This window comes from Lycium barbarum, chromosome 12, assembly GCF_019175385.1.
Source record: "Lycium barbarum isolate Lr01 chromosome 12, ASM1917538v2, whole genome shotgun sequence".
Classification (NCBI taxonomy): Eukaryota; Viridiplantae; Streptophyta; class Magnoliopsida; order Solanales; family Solanaceae; genus Lycium; species Lycium barbarum.
In genome coordinates this window covers 79869501-79881894 of record NC_083348.1, presented here as the reverse complement: position 1 = coordinate 79881894, position 12394 = coordinate 79869501, and the positions used below count along the sequence as shown (strand labels likewise).

At 35.0% G+C, this 12394-nt stretch overlaps 1 pseudogene; it reads left to right on the top strand.

Annotated features, from left to right (window-relative positions):
• The first annotated feature begins 223 nt into the window (after nucleotides 1-223).
• On the top strand, nucleotides 224-10964 carry LOC132623761 (probable LRR receptor-like serine/threonine-protein kinase At1g07650; annotated as a pseudogene).
• Nucleotides 10965-12394: the final 1430 nt, after the last annotated feature.

Genomic DNA, 12394 nt, shown 5'->3' with positions numbered 1-12394 from the left:
GCCATGTGCAACCTTAACCCTACTTGGCTCCGCCCCTACGCACACGAAGTGCTATCTACCATGTGCAACCTTATCCCTACTCGGCTCCGCCCCTACGCACAATCGGTGTATATGCCACGTGCAACCTTATTATTTGAGTAGGGAGTAAAGTAACTTTATGCGGAAGAAAATTCTCCTATATATGAAATGGGGACCCCATACCCATGCAGTTCATGTAGACGTTTAATTTCTTGTCCAAGGTGTGCTCATTACCACACGAGGCCACAAACAAACACACACTTGAAATAATAAAAATGCATCATCCTTGATTCTTCTCCCCATAATTTCAAATCATATTCATCAACTTTTGTCTTCTCCATTTATTTTTCCAGAGCACCTTCATTTCCTCAAAAAAAAAAAAAAAAGCACCCGAAAATCTCTTTGTTTTTACCATTTTCATATGATTATTCCTCTAAATTTTCAAGCTTTTGAAGTCTAAAAGACCATGCCAAGATTCTCCATTTTGTTTCTCATCTTCTTTACCATAGTCATTTGTTTTACTGCAAGCAACATTAAAGCACAAACTGGTCAACTTCCTAAAGATGAAGGTAAAAAGACTTTGACTTTCCTTTTTTTTTTTTAGATAATGTATGTTAAAAAAAAAGTTGATACTTGATACCCATTACTTTGATTAATTGTAGTTGAAGCTCTTAAAGAAATTGCTGATCAGTTGGGGAAAAAAGATTGGGATTTTAAGCTAAATCCTTGTGATGGGAACGCATATTGGAGCACACCAAAAAGGAAAGATATGCCTCTGTATAATAATACTCTTGTCTGCAATTGCACTTTCCCTGGTAATATTTGTCATGTTGAAAGCATGTAAGTCTCCATTTCTCTATCTCAAATAAATGTGTTTTGTTAAGTGATACACTCAACGTTTCAATTTGTTTGTTTGATTTTGACTTGGCATGGAGTTTTAAGAAAGTAAAGAGAAACTTTTAGCGATTTTTACACGATAAATCACTTTTCTAAGAATATTATCGTTAATGGTAGTACTTTTTATTTATTCCTAAAATGACAGATCTTTTTACGAATTTAGCATATTTTAACTCTTAAGATAACTCATGAATAAAGAAGGACCACTAATTAAGGAATTCATTTAAATGCTGATTAGTACATACCATTTTCTCTTTCATCATCATCTTTTTCACTAATTAAAAAATTAGTATACGTCTAATAATCCTAATTCTTTCACTTTCATCATTATTTTCTCCACTATTTAAGCAATCCGTTTATCATTAATGATCTTTATTTTAGGTTTGGTTATAAGCAGTACTATATGTTATACCATATATATTTTTGTTATACCATGCATATACATGGTATAATAAAAATATATGGTATAACATATAAATACATACGTGGTATAATAAAATATGCATGGTATAGCATATATCCATACGGTATAATAAGGATATACACGGTGTAACATATAAATACATACGTTTATAATAAAATATGCATGGTATAACATATATAACCATAGGTATAAAATAGATATACATGGTATGCATATATAAAATAAATAATAATAATTAGCAGTTGTGTATTGTACTTAATATATACCACTAATACATGTTTTATTATATATAATTATTGAAATAGAAAATATGCAATTATCACCAATTAAAGTTATAACATGTTAAAATAAAATGTTAATATTCAAAGAAAGGAACAAAAGGAAGAATTTGCATGTATAAAAAGAAAATAAGAAAGAAAGACACGAGAAAAGGAAATGACAAAAAAGATGGAAAAATAGGATCTAACTGTAAATTGGGGATTTTTATTTAGTTGACATGGAATGTTAACTAACTAATGCTGCTACTATTATGAAAATATTTTTTAAATACTGCCTAATGTGGTCTATGTAGAATGTACCAAAATGACCTTTAATCTTGTGGTCTTAAATATATTATGTGAAAAGTTAAAATTAAAAAGTTGCTAAAAAAACAAAGAAACTAAAAAGAAAAGTAAGACAAATAAATTGAAACAAGGGAGTAGTACATTTTTTTAAAGATTAATCTGATGAAGTTATGAAAATTGCTGTGATAGTATAGTTCCGCTGACTTTAAAGTTGTTTCAGTTTAGACCTTTTACTGAATTTTCTGTTTTGAAGCAGCTCAAAAATATTCTTGTCTTATGTTTGGTCTTAAATGTCCAGATTAAACTGGCACGACCAAATTTTAGGTATATTGGGAAAATCCTCAGGATTTTCTTTTTCAAAGATCACAAGTCAGGGAAAAGGAAATTGAGGGCCTTATTAGTTTGGATTATTTCTACTGGTTTGGTTGATATCTGATTAAATAAAATTTGGTAAATGGTATTAGGTATAAGCTTATAAAAATATGGTATTAGGTTATTATTAGAATGTCATTTTTTTTATGTGAATATTCAAATATCACATTGATGAGCATGGATATTTTTGTGGAATTATTTGTTTAATAGTCACTTAGCATTATGAAACTGATTGAGATCATGTAAACTGGACAGGCTTATTTCTAATATCTCTAGTAATTCTGACAGCAGCTGCTCTAATTGTTTAACAGATTTCTTGAAGGACAGGATCTTGCAGGTGTCCTCCCTGCATCTCTGGCGAAGTTACAGTTTCTGAAGAAAATATAGTGAGAGTATCCAGAACAATTGTTAGAAAATCAGTTCGAATTTTTTGTTTTTTATAATCATTCTAGTTTTACCTTTTCTGCAGTAATCTCAACCGCAACTACTTAAGTGGTACAATCCCCCCTGAATGGGCATCAACCAAGCTGGAATTCATGTGAGGGAATTTGTTTATTAGGCATTGAAATGTATACCTTTGATTTGAACTCTCATGAATTGATTGTTTTCAGGGCTATTTCTAATAATCGGCTATCTGGACTAATCCCAAAGTACATAGGAAATATGACCTCACTTATGATTATGTAAGCTCCCTTGCTTCCACTTTTCTCAGATGGACTAACTGTACATGAATACTTGAAATTTCCTGAAGTCATCATAATTTTTCAGGTCGTTGGAAACAAACTTGTTTAATGGATCGCTTCCAGCAGAAGTAGGGAATCTGGTCAATTACAAAATCTGTAAGTCTTCCTTACTCTTCTTTTTCCCTAACTAATTTAATAAGTCAATTTACTGTTTGTATTTTGTGGAAGATGTGATCGAGAATTAAAACTCAAATGAAGCTAAGAAATAGAAAGGAGATGGTTGTTGAGGGAGAAGACTATGGCAATCCAAAATGAGATGTTTTGAGAGCCAACCATTGTCTCCTGGAGACCTGAGAGCCTCTTTTTTATGCTAAGGACCACCTTTGAGGTGGAAAGGGGTTCTTAGTTGTGCGAGGTTAAGATTCTAGTCTAAGCACCTTTGTATGATGCAGTTCTTTGCAAGGTCTAAAGGCAGTGGTGTTTTTCTTGACGAAGAGAGTTATGCTTCCATACTTGGTCACCGTCCATCAAGACATGAGGAAACCTTATTAGGTCATAGCTTATGTCGTCAATGAGGGCTTGTCATATTTGATGATAAACACATCTCTGTTGTCTAAGCAAGAAATGCAAAAAATCGACTTGCTTCTGACAACATTAAGTGAGAAGCGAGATACCGTGTACCTTCTGCAAAGTAAAGCGTATAATTTAGGAAAGAAACAATGTATTACTGTATAATTTAGGGAAGAAACAATGTATTACCTAGCATATGGAGATTTAGTATTTGTAATATCAAAACTGCAATTGACAATTTGACACTACTACTTTCAATATCATATTGAGCAATAACTAAATTAATTCAAACAACTCTTACTAACACATGGTTAATGTACATGTATAAAGATGTCAGAATAGAAAATGAAATAGAAAGGACAAACAAGAAAAGGAGAAAGAAATTGTTTTGACAGGATGAGAGAGAAGAGTAGAAAAAAATGCAAATATAGAAGTGGAAAAGAAGAAGACCAACACAGAAGGAGAAGACGACGACAACAACATACCCAGTGTAATCCCATAAGTGGGGTCTGGGGTGGATAGTGTGTACATAGAAGGACAAGAAACATAAGAAAGAAGCAAATCTAGGAAAAACAGAGTAGAAGAAGAGTCATAGTGAACTCGAGAAGAAGAATAAGAAAGAGTTCACTAAGCATGTGAAGAGAGGAGTCTAGTACTCAAATAACAAAAGGGTCTTTTTGTATCCCCCTTTTCATTTTTAAAGTCAAATTCAAACAAAAAAACTGCTGCTCACGTAAATTGCTTTGCGTGTTAATGATTGAAGCCCAACTTCTTCAAAGTTGTTTTACTTCACCCATGCCTAGCAAGGACACCTTTTCCAATAGATTATTCCCTTTAAATGAAGGAGTGGTTGCCTTTCAATTATAGTGTGTTCCTACAAGGGCAGATCATGTGTGAGCTGGATTTCATTCTAAATTCTATGAATTTTGATTGGTGCAGTCATCTCAGTGCTAATAATTTCACAGGAGAGTTGCCAGTGGAACTCAATAATCTGACGAAATTGATTGAACTGTAAGTGCATTTTGGATGTACATATAAGATGAGATTTGTAATTCTTTTTTCCACATATATTAATTTGAATTCTTGGCTTTCCCTTTTGGCATCAAGACAGTAGGATAAGCAGTAACAGCTTTGCTGGGAAACTGCCTAACTTTGAGAGCTGGAAAAACCTACAGAAGCTGTGAGTATTTTCATTTGGTAATATTTGTACAAGTTAGAAATTTTCAGTAGAAATTAATTTGTAGTATATGCTCTTTTAATAGAGAGATTGAAGGTTCTGGATTTGAAGGACCAATACCCCCAAGTGTATCTGTTTTGACCAGTTTAAATGAACTGTAAGTTTAAGTTTTTTCCTGAAACTTTATTTTGCTTTTTGCCATGTTCTTATGATTAAGCTAAGTAGAAACCAAGATAATTAACGCTCAGATGATGCATATACAGAAGAATCAGTGACCTGAAGGGAGCTGCTTCAGAATTTCCGCCACTTAGAAACATGACTGGAATGACTAAATTGTGAGTACTTAATAATTTGAGAAGTGCAGGTGGAGATTCCAACACTAGCTTTATCAAAGGGAAGTCATATCTCTGAAACTGAGTTTTGATTACAGGGTTTTGAGAAGCTGTAATATACAGGGGAATATTCCTAATTTTCTAGCTGAAATGAGCCAATTACGGTTTCTGTAAGTCCGCTACTTTCAATTTATTTTAAATTTTTTCCTTAATGATCTCTTTTTTTTCCTTTTCCTGTTATACAAGTTGTGTCCAATCCTTTAAAGCTAGACGTTTTGTGCATGTCTGACCCTCCTCAGGACTTTCTTGTTTTCTTCCTTTCCTTCTGCACGCCTCCACTTTTTGAATAGGAGAGGCAGAGGGTTGTTGGATCTTGAATAAATGCAAACAACATACCTCACTTTCTCTATATGGAACAATATTCTTGCTTTCTTGAAATAAAATGATCTTCTTGTACAAACCTGTCATCGGAGCTATCGTTTTCCCTATCCTTTATCTGAACTTAATTAAGCTTTTAACAATTGTGCTATAGTTTTCTCAGCTATATATGATTGAGCATTGTTTTGGGTTTTACTCTGTTTATTGTTCATTGGCAGAGATCTGAGTTTCAACAAGCTTGAAGGAGGAATCACAAATCTCAAAGGCCTGACTAACTTGGAGGCCACGTAAGTCAGAACAACATGAAGATTCCTATAATTATATGTGGAAATGTTTCTTTTGCATCTCTGTTTCATGATACTGGTCTTACTATATGAGAGTTGATGGTCCATCTATCAATCTTCTGTATCCTTTCCAATTGCCCAAGCCCTTTTCTTTGTTTGAAGGAAATCAGAAAATAGCCTCAATGAAAACAATCTTAGATGGCAAATGCCTTTATATGATATTTCTTATTTTTTGCCCACAAAGTTTTGAGATCTTAATGTTAGATGGTTTGTTTATAGCTCAGTAGTATTCTCTCCATGAGCTGCACACAAAAATGAGTATTCATTTGACTGGAGATCTCTTTCCATTTTTGTGTCTAGCTGATAGATGGGGTCATATTCTTGAACATGTAATACAGATATTGCGTTTCAAATTTGTAATCTCCTAATTAAATCAAATATTTGCTGCGTGCTAGGTATCTGACTGGCAATGCTTTTGTTGGGCGAATTCCAGAGTGGCTTATTACTCGAGACACCAGATAGTAAGTATAATTCTTTGTCTTACTTTTGCATATACACTAGTTATTCTTTTGAACTCAATTTAGAAAAGGACGTGTATAGCTTCAGCGTAGGATTATATAACAGGGTGACAGATAGAGAAGGAAGCATTAAATGTCACAAGTAAATGTGGTTGCTCGCATAGAGAATCAGATTAAAAAGTCATTCATAGTTCTCTAGTCCAGAACTTGAGTTCTTGAGTCTTGGCATTCGTAAGTGTTTTGTGAAAATGAGTTGGATCATGGATAGGCAATAAATAAATATATTGAGATTTAACTAGCTGAATTGTCATTAATTTAAGTACATTTAAATCTGTCTTCTCTAAGTGGAGGTCCCTCTCATTAGATTGAAAATACTTGATGAACTCTTAACCATGTCGGATACCTTTGATGCAGCGTGATAGACCTTTCCTACAATAAGTTCGATGAGAGCTCAGAACCATCTACCTGTCGGGACAACCTGTATGATCCTTGTGTTTCTTACGCTTTTCTTCTATCTTCTTTTATGTATATACGGTTCAGATGATTCCATGTTTGGTTTTCTTTTCTTATCAGAAACTTATTCAGAAGCTTTAAGGCCGAGAATTTTGTGTAAGTGTTTAACGTCAAATAAACTGGTGACTATTATTCTCTTGAAAAGGAGTAATCCTTTCTGACACCTCTTTCAACTACTTCAGAGAGAACGGGAAGTGCTTGTCAATGACTCCATGTTCAGAGGGTGAGTACTCACTGTTTGCAAAGCTTTGAATTCTACCCTTTCCATTTATTTCTTTTGTTTGATATTGTTCCATTATGCAGTAGTTTATCAGCTTCTTGTTGACAATAAATAGGAAGAACTAGCAGCGCATAATTTGGTTCCTTTGGTAAACTAGTTAGATCATGGAAAACATTGACGCACTAGACAGTTTTTATGACAATCAACAAGAACTGAACAGTTATCATTGTCTTATATTTCTAAAATATATTCATCATCTCCAGTAACCTTTCTCTGGTTTGAATATTGCAAACAAGTACTCGTTGCACATAAATTGTGGTGGAGGAAGAGTAACTATTGGAGACACTACTTATGAAGTAGATGAAGACTCAGCAGGTGCTGCAAAATTTGTTTACTGGAAAGGGAACAGGGGAGCCAGCAGTACAGGACACTTCTGGGATCGTATCATATCCTTGAATGACTACAAAGCAGATAATGTATCTGCTATCAAGGGAGACGAATCTCAGCTCTACATGACAGCTCACCTCTCCCCTTTATCTTTGATTTACTTTGCACGTTGCTTAGCAAATGGAAGCTACAATTTGACACTTCATTTCACAGAAATAGTTAACAGAGACAACCGATCTTTCCAAAGTCTTGGAAGATGGATATTTGATGTATACATACAGGTGAACCAACATATCAGGGAACTAGAATATGGTAAAAGAGCCAATTAACTGCAGCTGATTTAGTTGAACTGGGTGCAGGACGAATTGAAGCTTAAAGATTTTGATATTGAAAGAGTAGCCGGAGGAGTTGATAAAGCTTTGAAACAAAAGTTTAATGTAACAGTAAAAGATAAAACTGTACAGGTGCGCTTTCAGTATGCGGGGAAAGGAACTAAAGCAATCCCAAGTAAAGGATGCTATGGTCCTTTAGTATCTGCCATCCTCTGGAAGCTAGTAATGCTCTCTGTCTTCACTTTCATTTCTTATGTCTAGCATCTCTTCTCTTCTTCTCTATCACATAACGAGACTAAGTCTTTTTCACAAAAGTTACTCACCCTTCCATCTTATGTAAAAATTAAGACCTTCTCGGAGTTGGAATCCGCACAAGACTATGATTATATAGTTGAAGCTCTAGAAGATATTGATTAAATGTTGTCTCGTTGAATAAGTTATGCATAATATCTATGATTTCCGGCATACAAGTAAATTCCAGGCGTCTAACATTCTTAAACTTTTTGTTCTGCAACTAGACTTCAAGCCCCCTCCTCCGCCAGAGACCTCTTCTAATCAGAAAAAGAGGATTCGAATTGTAGCTGCAGCGCTGATGTCAGCATTAGCTCTCATTTTGATGATTCTCTTTGTTGCTTGGGGCAAAAGAAGAAACAGGAAATTGAAGGAACCAGGTGATTCTAAACCTCAATTTTTGTCTATGCCTGACAAATAAAATGTAATTAGAACTTTTGTCTGTTGCATTCTACGCGGTTCTTTGAGTTCTATCAAAATGAAGTGACAAAGAGTGTTTTTTTTTTTTGCAAATTGAAGTGGATGTGAATCATTGTACAAATGGAATACTAGGTGTAGTTATTATTTTGGAAAACTTCCTGCCACATTAAACGTATATGCCTATACGCTATTCAAATTCATGATTTCACTAGTTAGAGGTTAGGGAAGACAAAGATGATAGATATGGGTTTGAAGGTGCAAACTTTCCATAACTTTTTGTATGCTTTTCAAGCCAAAATGTTCTTTCATTTATCTTGTGGGAAACTACATCCTAAACGTGTTCTTTTACTGTTTTTTAGAATTAAGAGGACTAGATCTACAAACTGGTATATTTACTTTCAGACAAATTAAAGCTGCGACAAGTAACTTTGATGCTGCAAACAAGCTTGGAGAAGGTGGATTTGGTGTTGTCTACAAGGTGAATATGTATAGGAATTCTAATAACTCTTCCTTTTTACCCCCCCCCCCCCCCCCCCTCTTGTGGAATTCCTAATGGATGCTATCGCAAAACATTTATGAACTTCATGCATTTTTTTAACGCTCAGGGTACACTAGCAGATGGTACTATAATTGCTGTCAAGCAGCTTTCATCCAAGTCAAGACAAGGGAACCGTGAATTTGTAAATGAAATAGGCATGATGTCAGGTTTACATCACCCAAATCTCGTCTGACTCTACGGATGTTGTGTTGAACGGAACCAACTTTTACTAGTTTATGAGTACATGGAGAACAATAGCCTATCTCATGCTTTGTTTGGTAAGTGCTATTTTCATGGATTACTTAGGTACAAGTGAAAAAGGACACTGGGCAAAAAAACAAAGTTTGGTGATCCCATCTCCACCAATAATGTTCTCAAGTTTGTATCTTCATCTACGTGCATATATACGTACATATATATGTGTGTGTGAATTCCTGTGAGTATGGGCCTAGTTTCAATTTCACAGTAAATTTGCAGGTCCAGATGACTGTCGACCAAAATTTGACTGGCCAACTAGGCAAAAGATCTGTGTTGGCATAGCTAAAGGCTTGGCTTACCTACATGAAGAATCACCTCTGAAGATGATTCATAGAGACATCAAAGGAACCAATGTACTCCTTGACAAAGACCTAAATCCAAAGATCTCAGACTTTGGTCTGGCCAAACTTTATGATGAGGAGAAAACACACGTCACCACCAGGGGTGCTGGACTATGTGAGTTTCTAAACTACTCTAATTAATTAATCAAATTTTAATTGTTCTAAATACTCCCTTCTGAATGCCATCCTTCCATTTTAGGTTGTATCAGTTACTTCACTTTTTCCTGGATGTAATCTTTACTCCTCGTTATATAATTCCAAAAGGTTATGGCTAGCACTTTACTGATCCCAAGAGTTCAACAGATTAAAAAGGTTATTTATCATTTTACATTTTTCTTCAATGCCACTCATCTTTTGAAAATCCATGTTCAAACTTATTATTATTAAAATGATCTGAACTGTTTCAAAGACCCATCATATTACAACTATGATAAGCTAGTAGATGTCAATCATTATTCTCTTCAAAATCATGTAACTCGAACTACGACCGTCAATTTTACAATGGAAGGAGTAACAAATACTTCTGCTGTCCATTTTTACCTAGTGTTGAGGTAAATAGTGTTAGTTTAAGCCTTTTAGGAAACTCCTGTTCAGTCATGCTTGCATGAGTATAACTTGTTACTTTGTTTTGCAGAGGTTATATGGCCCCTGAATATGCACTTTGGGGTTATTTAACACATAAAGCAGACTTGTACAGTTTTGGGGTGGTTGTATTAGAACTAGTTGCTGGGAAGAACAACATGGAATATAATCCTGATGAGAATTATGTCTGTCTTCTTGATTGGGTAAGAAATCAGAATCTTTTGATATCAGTTCCATGAATAGTGAACATTTAAAGCACGTCTTCGTTTGCTTGATGAGAACTTCATTTTATTATAAACGAATGCGTTTTGTTAATCAAGTAGACTTGGTAGTATTTCAAAAAAAAAAAAAAGGCCAAAAAGTATCTTTCGCAAGTTTTCCATTTCAATCATTGTGCTTCTTTCAGACCCTGGTTTTACAAAGAAAAGGAATGTTTTTGGAGCTAGTAGACCCTAGGTTAGGTTCCAATTACAACAAGAAGGAGGCATTGAGGATGATTAAAGTGGCCTTACTATGTACTAATCCATCTCCAGCACTAAGGCCAAACATGTCTGTAGTAGTGAACATACTTGAAGGTCGTTTGGATGTTAACGAGTCTACCTTAGATTCAACCGTCCACGATGATGAATTTAATTTTCAGGGACTAAGAGACAAATATGATGAGACGCAAGTTAATTCTAGTGAAAACCGATCACTCTTTCTTTCAACTGACACAAAGGATACTGATCGATCTTCTTCTACCTTCCCTTCTACATCTACCTCTAAATAAGTCTTTCTTTTTGCTCGATGTTGTATTATAAAAGAGGAAAAACGACGGAGGAGGAAATGTTGATCCTACCACAATGTATATTTTAATTATTGCTTTCGACACTGAGTTAATATTTGGTCATAGATTGTTCTATGCTTCTGTCATTTTTTCGTTTAATTGACACCCTAATTTTGATGCTATAGAATAATCAGAAAGAAGAAATAGTAATGCTTTGGAAGGAGTTTACGTTACAATTTCTGCCACAACTATCTCTAAAAGTGAGCTTTGCAGAAGTGTTGTCATGTATGAAACATATTCTCCCTTTAATCTCCTCTCTTCAAAGACAGAAATTGTACTAGTTTTTTTTTCTTTGAATGGAAAAAGAAAAAAGAGAGGTGACTTTTGGTGGGATTTGAACTCCTTAAAAGTTGAAAACTTGCAATATAATCACTACACTGCAAACTACATCTTTGTATTGTTAGGAGTATTTGTTTATTAGTTTTTATTGTTCATTCTGATGAATTCTTAGTTTTTGTTTCTTAATCCCTTTTTTTAGGATTGACAAATAAGTATAATAACATCATAACCATCTGATAAATAACAAGTTACTTGCAAGCAGAGGCGGATCCACCTAGATCCACCCTAAGGGTTGGGAGTGGCATGGCACCCTATAGATTAGTAATTTTTTTATGTACTTATGTTGTAATTTGTTTAAATTAGGTTAAATATTTGATCTTGCCACCCGCAGTCTTAAATTAGACAAAAGTGTCACGGCTGGTAGTGCAGCGGCATCTTGGAACTGAGTTTAAACTCATATCATTAGAGTTCTAGTGGAAACACTGAAGGTTTGAACGTTTTGCGAAAATGGTTGATAGGCCTATTTCGGGCAGCGATAACTCCTTGATCGGTTTGGAATTTGGGAAAGTACCCTTAATGAGATTGTAGTATGTAGAAATACCTTTCTAACGATATAAGGACCAAGACAATCAGAGATCGGAGCAAGGAGATATGATCGTCTCAATATGGCTAATAGTAAGGCACTTGAAATCCTATAGAATCGGCTAAGTTTTCGATACGTCTGCCTTCCAGTCAACTTTCATGAAATTCCATTGGGAATTTGGGAAAACTTCGTTGATGAAAGTTGTATCCCTTTGAAATATCTTTCCAACGGTATATTATGGGGGTCAAACGGACATTTGTGCAAAGAGTTATGCCCATTTTACTGAAGCCTGTTCGCTGGAAATTCTGCCTGCGTTACGATGACGTTACGGGCCGTAACACGTGTTACGGGCCGTAACAGTGAGCCGTAACACACCAAAAATTTCCAGAACCTCACTGGAAATTTTCACTAAGGTACGGTCCCAAGTTACGGTCCGTACTACGTGATACGGGACCGTAACATGGGGCGTATTTTGGTCCGTAAGTACGTTTCGGGTCACCTGACTTCGAGATGCCATAACCCTATCATAAATTGGGAATTCGGGAAAACCCAAAGAACGAAAGTTGTAGATAATTGAAATACCTTTCTAACCATAGGTCGTGGGATCA